This window comes from Heterocephalus glaber, unplaced genomic scaffold, assembly GCF_053883595.1.
Source record: "Heterocephalus glaber isolate CG9 unplaced genomic scaffold, H.glaber_assembly_v1.0 deba00001764, whole genome shotgun sequence".
NCBI lineage: Eukaryota > Metazoa > Chordata > Mammalia > Rodentia > Bathyergidae > Heterocephalus > Heterocephalus glaber.
The window spans coordinates 119,890-131,632 of NW_028258461.1; positions in this window are offsets into that span (position 1 = coordinate 119,890).

An 11,743-nucleotide genomic window follows, 5' to 3' on the forward strand; every position below is an offset into this window, starting at 1 on the left:
CTCAGTGTATGTGACTGACACCCTTTGAAGTAGGGTACTACATTCAAGTGAAATTGGTGGCCCTGCATATTTAAAGTGCTGCTTTGGAGGCCTGAGAACTAAGAATCTTCCTTTTGTCTCACCCTCAGAAATGAAATAACCTCATCAATATTTTCATGACTTTTCTAGTAGTTAGTAATAACATAAAAGAGAAATTTGAGCAATTTCTATTTTCTTCATTGAAAGCTAAATTTCTACCAAAGCTTAGGTGAAGTGAGCTAAGCGGTGGTTGGAAATAAAAGCACAAATGACAACCACCACTTAGCAACTTAATATTGTGGTGTGATTTAACGGCCTGAGATATCAGCATACACTAAATTTCCCAACAGAGAAGTTTATAATACACCAAGTGCCTCTTACCAATCACTCCAGGCCTGCTGTGTTCCCCAGGGCTTTCCAACTTGCCATCTTTAATCTTTGGATCTCTCAGGTAATCTCTCTTTGAGGGACATAGCTGAAAATAAAATACCTGGAAAAGAAAAGCCTGTGAAGTCTGTCTGCAGTTCCCAAAGTCTGAGAAATGAAGCCTCTCATGAGTATATCACTAATTAGAAACAAATAAAATATAAAACATAAAGGAAAGTTTATATTTTACAGAAAGCATACTCCAAATAGTTAAAATGTGTGAAGAGACTAAATGAAAAGTTCTAGCTTCCACAGGAACTGCTGGTGACAGTGTGGCATTAGAGAAGATAATAAAGAAGGGAAAGCTTCTCCATTACTAAGAAAAGAAGTAGCCTTAATGCCTGAGCGGGAGAAAGGTAATAAAAAGAGTGAACCATGGACTTAACCTAGATCTTCTGCCAAGGCCATTTCTGTACAAAACTGTGTCAATTCTTGAAGATCCTGGATAGGAAGCTTGCCTTGGGGTCCTCACATCCTAGGTCTGAACTCTCTAGAGACCGTTAAGAACCTGCTAGAAGAACTGTGCTTTGACCAAAATGAGTACCTTTGTGTGCAGACAAAAATGCCACCTCCTCCGAGGGCCAGGACATGTGGTTGCACGTGCTGTGAATTACTACACTCAAAAAAGTACCGATCACATTTTAATTTACCTGAATGGCACCTTGTTGAGTGGAGCACTGCACAACGCCTAATTTCACATGGCAGCTCTTCTCTAATACTTGTCAGCCACGCTATTTTCTTCCAAGTATAATCACCTGATGCTTCCAGTTTGGGCCCCCCAATTCATACCAAGGATCTGTGAAACATGTATCTCCGTTGCCCCTCTGTTTGTCATCCCTTCCTGCAGTTAATGTCTGCTTACCTGCTGCATGCTTGATTTTTAGGTTTGCAGTCTGGAAAAGAATAGTCTTTTCTTCCTTCTTCTCTCACTTAGGTCCTCATCTGTGTTAACCTGATAAATTTCAAATCATTAGAAGTGATGCTGAATATATTATTTGCTTTCCTCCTCACCACATCCTTCTTCACTCCAAGCCCCTTTGTGGAAGGCACAATTCGAATGAGGTCCCTAAGACGATCCGCATGCACATAGCAAACATAATCACCCTCTCTTCAGTGTGAGCAGTATTCTTAAACTTTAGGGGCTATCACCTCAAGACTGTATTATGTTTTCTAGATAAAGGGATGTTCCAGATTTAATTAGCGTCACTAATCTTTTGAATTTACTCTGATGAAAATGTAAATCATCTTGGATGAAATGAACCTAATAAGGTAAACTTTGTAAAGGAGGTATAGAAATAGAAAAGCAAACACAGGAGAAACGATAAGGAGGTAAAACAAGAATAGGTAGTAGGATTCTGACCAGGAAAGGAGTTCTCCTCAGGCAACATGGAATGCAACCCTTCACATCTAGAGCTGCGTTTCAAGAAATTTAAAAATGCAGAATAACTGGTTTTCATTTAAACCCAGTTTCCTCTAAACTCTGCATGCTGAGTAACTGGTTTAGAGACCTCGAGTTTCAACTGGTTATTTTAAACCCATGGAGCTACCTAGGAAGGGTGACCACCAGTCAACTGAACAAATTCCCATGTTCTCCTTATGCATAGAAGACCTGGACAAAAAAGACCATCCCTGCACTCCACTTTCGGGACTCCTCCCAACCAGAGGCATTTTTTTTTTTTTTGTAGTTGCAATAAACACTATCCTCACTTCCTTCTTCAGGTCTGTGATTTCAGTATTTGACTTCATGAGGCAATGGGCTCAGGTTTACACAGTCGATGCAGAATTAGCTGCTTCATTTAGAGTTCCATACCTTAATAACAAAACCATGCTAAACAAAGCCGTAAGAACACAAGAATCTCAAGAGAGAGGAAAAAGGATTTGGGAGTTACCTAGAAGTAAAGGATAAACTCTCCAGTAAGAAACTTCTTCTTTCCCTAGAGAAGAAATAAAATATAAAATGTTTACTGAGATTAATTTCTGAGAGAATAAAAGGCTTTCAGCCTAGATGTACCTTGTTCCTCCTCTCAACCTTGGAATTCATACCCTCTTCTCAGAGGTCTGCTTGTAGAGATGGATCTATTTCAAACTTTCAACTCTGATCAGATACCTCCATGTATTTTGAGTTTCTGCCCTGAACACCCTCAGACAACATGGAGGAAGTAGGCAAATACATTCCTGTTTTAAGAATATGAAAACCAGGTTGTGGAAACCTGTGGATGGGGAAGTTGGGAAATGTGGAAAACTACATAAATGTCCAATTTACTCACTTTGAGAATTTTAAGAGGTCAGGGACAATTAAATTGGATCTCTGTCTTCCAGAATTCACAGTTCTACCTTACCTTCACTAACCTAAAAATATCAGTCAAGTCTGCACCTAACAAAACTGTAATAAAGTTCCACATCATCCATAAAAATAGAAAACTCAAAATATATTTACTTAATCATCTATGGCTCGCATTTGTGATTACACTCCTTGCACTTTCTGAATAGAAATATTAACAGAAAACACAGAGCAGACGAGAAATTTTCCTAGTATGTATAAACATGACAGGTCTGGATGAGCTAGCAGGCGGAGAATTTGACATCAATCTCTGTCATCCACTCCTGCTCAACCTTCTTTAGTTCTACATGTGGCTCTGGTTTATTCATCTAATTAATTAGAGTAATAGACATGTACTAAAAAACAACAAAACAGAATCTGTGGATTTGTCTTTATCCACCGTACTGTACATAATATGATTATGGTGGTTTCAAGAGTGAACCCATTTATAGCTATCATAACTCACTATGAAAGAAAAAGACAAGATTGAAGAAGGTAAGCTTTTCTCTCAAAGTGCTACTGCCTGTGTATAAGCCAACAACTAGAACGCTATTCTAGTTTTTACCCACAGAAAGATGTATCTGTGTAAATGTGGGAACAAATTTCAACTACAAACCTAGATATGGTCCAAGATAGTCAAACCAGTTTACCATCATAATTTAAGAATGTCATTCCTTGGCCAGGCATGGTGGCACATGCCTGTAATCCCAGCACTCGGGAGGCTGAGGCAGGAGAACCGCTGTGAGTGACAAAAGAACCTTCCAAATCTGAGAGTGAAGTATTTGGGATTAAGTAGTATCAAGATCTGAGGTCTTTATCTCAGATACTTTTCATAAAGGGTATTTATGAAGACCTGAAGGAAAAGCTTTGAAAATGGTGCAGGAACCAAATATATTTTATGATGTTTGGAGTTTAGGGTAAGTTATACACTACACCGAAACAAAAACTCGCTTCACGGAAGCATTTCTTTCATTTTATCAGGCAACTCTAGAAGGAAATATATAAGACCCAGAATTCAAAGAAAGCTTTTCCTCTAATATGTTTGTTTACTAAGCTTTCTCTCAGAGAATTCACCTAGATATTTCCCTGAATTAGCCCAGCACAGGTGAGGGTTTTTGGGGATATTTTTGCTCTAAGAAAAGCAGGCTTCTAATACAAACAATGCATCTCCGCTCCCATAGCATTTGTTATACATGTCATGAGTTACTCCACCTCAGAGGTTTCAATCACTATTATATAGAAATGATTGAGGCTCTCTGAAGTAGGGTGCCACACACAGCACGTTGGAGGATGGGAGAGCCACTACCTAAACAGTCATTTCACAAATAACCTCTCAGATCAGTCTGTGACGATCACTTATGTTTGTTCGAAGAATACCTGGAAAAGACAACCCATTCCAACCTACATTTATTTCTCCTTGAGTTTTGCCCACTTTTCATTTGAAGTTTTTTTGTTAGTTTTCAGGGGTTTTTTTTCAATTTGTGCAGTGCTAGACATGGAACCCAGACCTTCACATGTGCTAGTCTACCAGAGTCACATCCCTAATCTGAGGTTTGAAGTTTTCAGATACGTGACATATTATGTCTTCTCTGTCCATGGGAGAAACACCTTTGCTTGCCTTACCCTGTTTCTTTTCCTATAGCTATGTACAAAGCTTTAGCAAGTGGACTGCACTTCCCAGATGTAGTAGATAATGGGGAATGACACTTTGTCTTACATTTCATGTTCGCCTGAGCTCATTTGTCTGAGTTCACTTTAACTCCTGACCACCGCACAAGCAAAATAATCACACAGCACTCTCAACTAAAGAACTAGAGAGGGCCGGGGATTCAGCTCAGTGGTTCAGGCGCCTTCCTTGCAGGCACAAGGTCCTGAGTTCGATCCCTGTTACCGAAGGGGGGAAAAAAAAAAAGAACTGGTGAATGATCAGTGGACACAGGAAAAAAAACCAGTAGAAATCACTTTTCTTCCTGAAATGCTGGGATATAGTAAACTCATTTCACGTAGAAGAATTCACACTAGATAAAAAGTAGCAGATGTCTAAGATGCCTGTATGATTTTACTTCCTTGGTTTTTTGGATCTTTTGCCCTAACAAGTTTGCTTAAACCATACTATTTTTTTCTATTCTTTGTTTGATTTTCACTTTTATTTATACATGTTTGTAGTACATAAGGAAAACATTCATCATGGGGAGTTGGGACATGTACATAACGCATTTTAATTCTTTTTTATCGCCTTCTTCTCACCTCCCTACACCCTCCTTCCATCTCTTCATACCTTTCCCTTTCGCAAAAGGGATCTACCTGATTGTTTAGTATTGTCCAGCTTTCATTTTGCTCTTTGATTTCGTTATAATTTAGGTTTCTCATATAAGAGAAACCATGTGATATTTAACCTTATGTACCTGATTTATTTCACTTAACATTATGGTCTCAGGTGCATCCATTTTCCCACAAATAGCTCAAATTTATCCTTGATAGACTAGTACTCCACTGTGTGTGAGTATCACATTTTTTCTAAAATGTGCTATATAGTGTGTGTTCCTCTGTGGAACTCTACCTGGAACATCAAAATACATGTACATAAAAGTGATAAATGTATGCCAGAGGCTGGATATTGAGGACTTTCTTTATTATAGCTTACAAAACAGATTCCTTCTACCCATATTTCCAACAAAGAACAAATATGTAGTCTGGGAGGTTACAAGATTCTGCATTTCTCATCTACTTCACAAACACAGCTTAATGCTTTTGAGTTGGCAAGGAGTCACAGGCACTTTTCCAACAGTCAACTTATTCTCATAAAAGCCAGATTCCTGTTGCAGATCCAACACCTGAGAAGAACATGACCACTAAATGGTAAATCTCATCCTCAAGTAGCAGAAATGTCCCTGTGAGAGTAACTGGCTATTGTCCTCCATGCCCACTACAGATTAGTGATTCTAAGATTTTGCCTAGTCTGGGAGATTGGCCTAAATTACAGAAATTTTAAAGTTTTCCCCAAAACTATGATTTTCCTTATAACAATCTATGGGGAATTTAAAGCCTAATATAGTCTCACAAACAATGCAGTTTTGGAGCAAAGTAACTGAGTTGAGACTGGAGCTCTCTGAGAGCAACAAGATAAAACATAGGTCAGATAGTCAGAGAGAACTGGGGAAAGACACAGCTCATAAGAGTCCCGCTGCTATGAGAACAAACCTCAAAGACTGCACTAAAAAACAACCAGTGCGAAAGCTGCTAAGTCACTTGGATCAGTATCTGGGGAAATTTTTGCCTATGACATTTTAAAATCTATGTAATACTCACCTGAATCTAGAAACTCAAAAGACTACATGTGATAAGCCAGGCAGCCTGAAAAAATGTCTGGGAACAAAAACAGTGGAAGAGAATCTCAATAAACCCACTTTTTATCCCCCAGAATAACCATATGTTGAAGCCTATGCCTTACCAAGAAAAACATGAAAGACATCACACTGCAGACAAAACTCAACTAATAAATACTATCTAATAAATATCTAATAAATACTATCTCTAATAGTATCACTGCAGTATAGTAATAAATACTATAGCTATCTAATAAATACTATCACTGCATTAATAAACCCCCCCCCCACACAAACAATTCCTAGGCAGGGAAATTGTTATTGAAAGTTACTAAAATAAAGGCTCTAACATGTGAAGCTTTTAATGAAAATTCTGAGACATGTAAGAGAAAAAAATATAGAAAGAGGAAAAGGTGAGAGTGGATACAGGTAAGAAACTTTTTATGAGAAGGCTCATATATCCCATATTAATATAAAGGACTTAGAGTAATATTTATGGATATTTTCAAAGAAATGATAAAACATTATTTTACAAGCAAAAGATGTCATAATGACAATGCCTCATCAGACATACATATCATAAGAGAAGTATGATGTTTTAAAAGCCCGTTCTGGAGCCAGGAGTGATAGCATCAGCCTGTAATCTGAGCTACATGATATGGTGATTCAGGAAGATACATTTGAGCCCAGCCTGGGCTACATACTGGGATCCTGTCTCAAAATACATTAAAGGGGGCTGGGGATACAGCTCAGAATTCCTTGAGTTCCTTCTCAAGTACAACAAGAATAAAAGAAGAGTCTGAATTTTAAGGCACAATATCAAAAATAAAGAAATTAATGAGGGCATCAGTATTAGATTTCAATTAGCAAGATAAAGAACAAATACCTAGAAAATGGAATGATAGTGATACTACTTTATAAACAAGAGAGTAAAATGAATACATACCAATGAGCAGAGCCTGAAAGTACAACAAAATACATAACAGTGGGACACAAAAGAGAGAAACAAAAATATGTATGATGTATTACAAGGAGAATATGTATTACAAGGAGAATAAATAGAAAAAGAAATAGAAAAACATTTTCAAAGAAATTATAGCTGAAATCTTGCCAAATATGATAAAAGTGCATTGAGCTATGCAGGAAACTCAAGGAAGGAAAACCACAAAGAGATCCATATATGATCGATCTGTGTGTGATGTAGAAAGAGAATTTTGAAAACTAGCAGAAAAGCAAAAATTGCATGAAGGTATCCTCTATAAGATTAACAGCTAGCAATTTCAACAGAAACTATAGAGTCCAAAAGACAGTGGGATAACATACTCAAATAGTTAAAGAAAATCTGTTTGCCGAAATTCATACATCTAAGATTAAAATTCGTTGCATTAAAAGCATAACATAAACATTAAATCATTTAACATTAATTCAAAATAAAATTAATGATTCTGTACCATATTGCAAAAATGTCTTCATCTCAACAATAATAAATCAAACAACTTGATTAAAAAGGACAGTCTCTCCACACACAATTATTTGAAGAAGATACGTGACTGGCAAACAAGTATATAAGGCAACCTTTACCACAGCTGAACAATAAGGAAATACAAATTCTAAAAATGATGCAAATCTCTCCCAGCATAAATGTCTAATACTAAGCAAACAACAAGTCTGCTGATACCAGATACTACTAAGGATCTGGGCATCTGAAACTGTAATACATTATTCATGGTGGCACAAACAGTAAAGGAAATTCTGGAAAATAGTTCATATTAAACACCTTTCAATTCAAGATACTACCGGACACCAAAAAGAGTTGGTGACTTACTAAAAAAGTAAGATGAACTTGTTTAAACACACATACTGTAATTATATTTCTATTTGCTAATGAGTAGAACCAACTCAGATGCCCTCAGCATATGACTGGAATAGTATTCAGTAATAAAGAGAACCAATATATTCATTTCTTCCAATCCCTTTCTCTTTGTCTATTGCTCTCGCCCTCTCTCTACTCTCTGCTATGCTGTGCGCGCTCTCTGCCATCTCCTGTCATCTCATTTTTCTCTAGTGTTTTCTTGCATTAGGAGGGAACAATGAAAAAAGTCTAATATAATACAGATATTTTAAAAGTACTAACAACATACACAACAGTATACTTAGTGACTCGATGCACAAACTAATGAATTATGACTTGGAGACTAAACATATTTCCACAAGAATAAGGTACCTACCAAATACATGAAAAAAGAATTTTCCAAACCTAAGAGTAAAACATTTGAGACTACATACAGTAGGGCTCCAAGATTCTAAAGAGCATTTAAGAAAGCCTGAAGAAGAGACTTTGAAAATGGTTCAAGAAACTAATACAGGACGTCATTCTATGATGTTTGGACGTTAAAGTAGGGAATAAGCTAAAAAGGGAAATATGCTTTACAGGCAAAAGGAACACCACATCAGGGTAGAAAACTTTTCCCATTTAACTCAAGTAACTTTGGAAAGGGAGCTATGAATCTAAGAAGAAATCAAAACAACCTTTCATCCAGGACGTTCAGTTGCTAAGTCCAGTCTCAGAGAAGTCATGTAGAATGGTCACTGAGCTAGCCGCACACAGGGGAGGGGTTTGGGGGGACATCTGTGCTCTAGAAAAAGCACGATTCGGCATGCGGGAAATGCACCTCTAACGCCATTCTTATGTTGTAAATGTCATGCGTTACTCTCCCTCAGAGGTTTCAGTCATACTTAACCATACATGACCGAAACTCTCTGAAGAAGGGTACCACACACAGCATGCTGGAGGATGAAAGCACGGGTGAGAAGACATTTTGCAAATAATCTCTCAGATGTTTGCACTCTGTTACTGGTGACTTGTATTTGTTCAAAGGATATCTGGAAAACACTGATTTTGATCTGCATTTATTGACGGTCACATTTTCTATAGTTTTAAAGTTCCTTCTCATTAGTTTTTAGAGCTTATTATTTTCTTTTTTTTTTCTTTTGGAGAGTTTTAGGATGGAATTCAAGTGCTCAATTATGATACGCAAACACTATACCACAGAGCCATACCCCTCACCGAGGTTTGAAGTTTTCTTGTGGTAGTTTTCAGATTTGCAAACAATTAAGTCTTCCTTCTTTAGTGTTATGTGATTTTTTTGTTCAAGGGATAAATGCCCAACCCAGTTGATTGTTTGTTTTTCTATTGTTATATAGAAAGAATTAGCAAGTAGATTCCAGTTCTAACTTAAATAGCAAACCAGGAATTACACTCTGTCTTACCACTTCATCTCTGTCACCCACAGGTTGAGTCCCTCCACCTGAGGAATTTATACTTCAACTCCTGACACCACAAAGCAAGAAAATCACAAAGCGCCTTTCAAGAGAGGCGGAAGGGGGGATCAGTGGGGGGCAAGAATGCAGAATGTAGAAGCCCCCTTTCACTCTCACTGTACAATGCGGAATGTGACAGTCATTTCAGCTACTTAGAAGACATATACAAGATCAAAACTGTACCGCGAGTCTAAGGATCCTGGTGAAGTCTGTCTACTTCTGGGATTTCAGGATCTTTGCTTGGAAAAACTTTGTTTAGAGCATGCTGTTTTATTTTTCTATTTAAAGATGTGCTATGAGTATTTCAATTTTGGTACAAGGTGGAATGTCTCAAGTCTGAGTACTTGAACACAGTAGCGGTCAATGGATGCCAGAGCACAGGGATCGAGCACTTCGGCGATGCTGGCCTAGAAAGTGGACGCCATTCCCCCCTCCCCTGAGCAACAGCAAATGTGGAGTCACGGGAGTCCTAAGCCTCCACTGTTTCTCACTCACCTGACATGACAGATAGGTTACACTTTCAGAGGTGGCAAGAAGGCAGCGGCCCCGTCCCAACACTCAACCACTCGCAGAATGGGTAGGATCCCTGCACATCCAACTCCCGGGAACAACAGGATTGAGTCCCATGATGAGTACCATCCTCAAACAGCAGAGATGTCCCAGTGAGAGTGACAGGTCACTGTCCTAATGCCATCTCTGGATCAGTGACTTGAAGTGGTCGCCTAGTCTGTGAGACAGGACTGAAGTATAGACAGTAAAAATAGTCCCCTAAAATGTGATTTTATCTGTAAGAGAGTACAGGAAAGGTCAGGTCTAACATGTTCTCAAAAACAATGTAGCTGTGCTGAAAAGTGCATTAGGAACGCCCTGAAATCGACAAGATAGAACATGGGTCAGGTAGTCTGTTAGAGAGAACCAGGGAAAGACATACCCAATAGTGTTCTCCCTGGTATTAAAAATCAACCCCCAAGTGTTTCCCCACAAATTACCAGTGCAAAAGCACCCAAAGTATTTGGATCCAAACCTGGAGCTTCTTTTGCCTATTGGGTTTAAATTAGATAAAATAAATGCCTACATTTGAAGAGTCGTGCTGTGAGGTATGGTACCTTCACAGCCAGGAGCAAGTCAAAAACGTCAGAAAATGAAACAGCGGAACAGAATGCCACTAAATCCTCTGTTTTCTTTTTTTGTTCAGAACAACCATGTCCTGAAGTGTATGCCACGCCATAGAAAACATGAAGTATTTCACACTGCAGACAAAGCTTAACTAATGTAGTATTATCAATGCAATACATAAATTCACAAGACATATCAAAAAGTAAAAACTACCTATGCAGATGAAATCCTTATCCCGAGTTACTGTAATAAGTGCTCTAATATGTCTTATATAACAAAGTAAAAATGAAGAAAAAAGACACTATTACGAAGAATATGGAAGTCATATTTTGAGTTGAATTTGGGATACAGTAGAAAACTCTTTACCTCAATAATAAAAAATCAAACAGCTTGATTAATAGAGAATATGACTCCACAAGCAGTTCGCTAAAGAAGATATCTGGGTGGAAAACAGGTATCTAAGACCATCTTTAAAATTTTAAGACAATAAGGAGGTGCAAATTTAACGTACCCTGATAAAATTCTATACCTCGAAGAATAAATGATATAAAGCAAACCAAAATCTGCTGGTATTATGTACTGACAAAGATTTGGGCAATGGGCAAAACCTATTAATGTCACTCAGGAAAAGAGTTCTTAAGATAACTCTAAGTTAAATCTACAATATAACCCACAAATGAGAATCATACTTATTTAAAAATTAAAATGAATGTTATTTACACAGACATACTGTACCAGAATTGAAACAACTCAGATGATCTGGACATTTGACTAGAACACTACTCAGTTACAGGAAGAAGCAAGGCACTGATTACTTTCCATCTCTCTTTTCTGTCTCACTCTTCAAAGCTCTGTCACTCTCCATAGCTCTTCCTTCCCTCATGGTTTTCTGGCTCGCTTGCTCTCTCTTCCTCTGTTCTTGACCCTTGCTGGCTCTCTCCCTCTAGCTCTCAAATTTGACTCCCCTTTCTGCCTACTTTCTCCTCTCCCTTTTCGGCCCTATCTTCTCTTCTGTATCTCTCTACCTCTGTTGCATTATGAAGTAACACTATAAGAAAAGACCAATGAAAAACATACCTGCTTTAAAGAATACCAACAACAATAACAACGAAAAAAAAACCCCTTGCATATTTGACAGTAAAGCTTGTCGGATTAAGTAGTGCAGTGGTCTGAAATTCAAAAGAATCTTTAAGAAGGCCTGAGAAAGAAGCCTAAC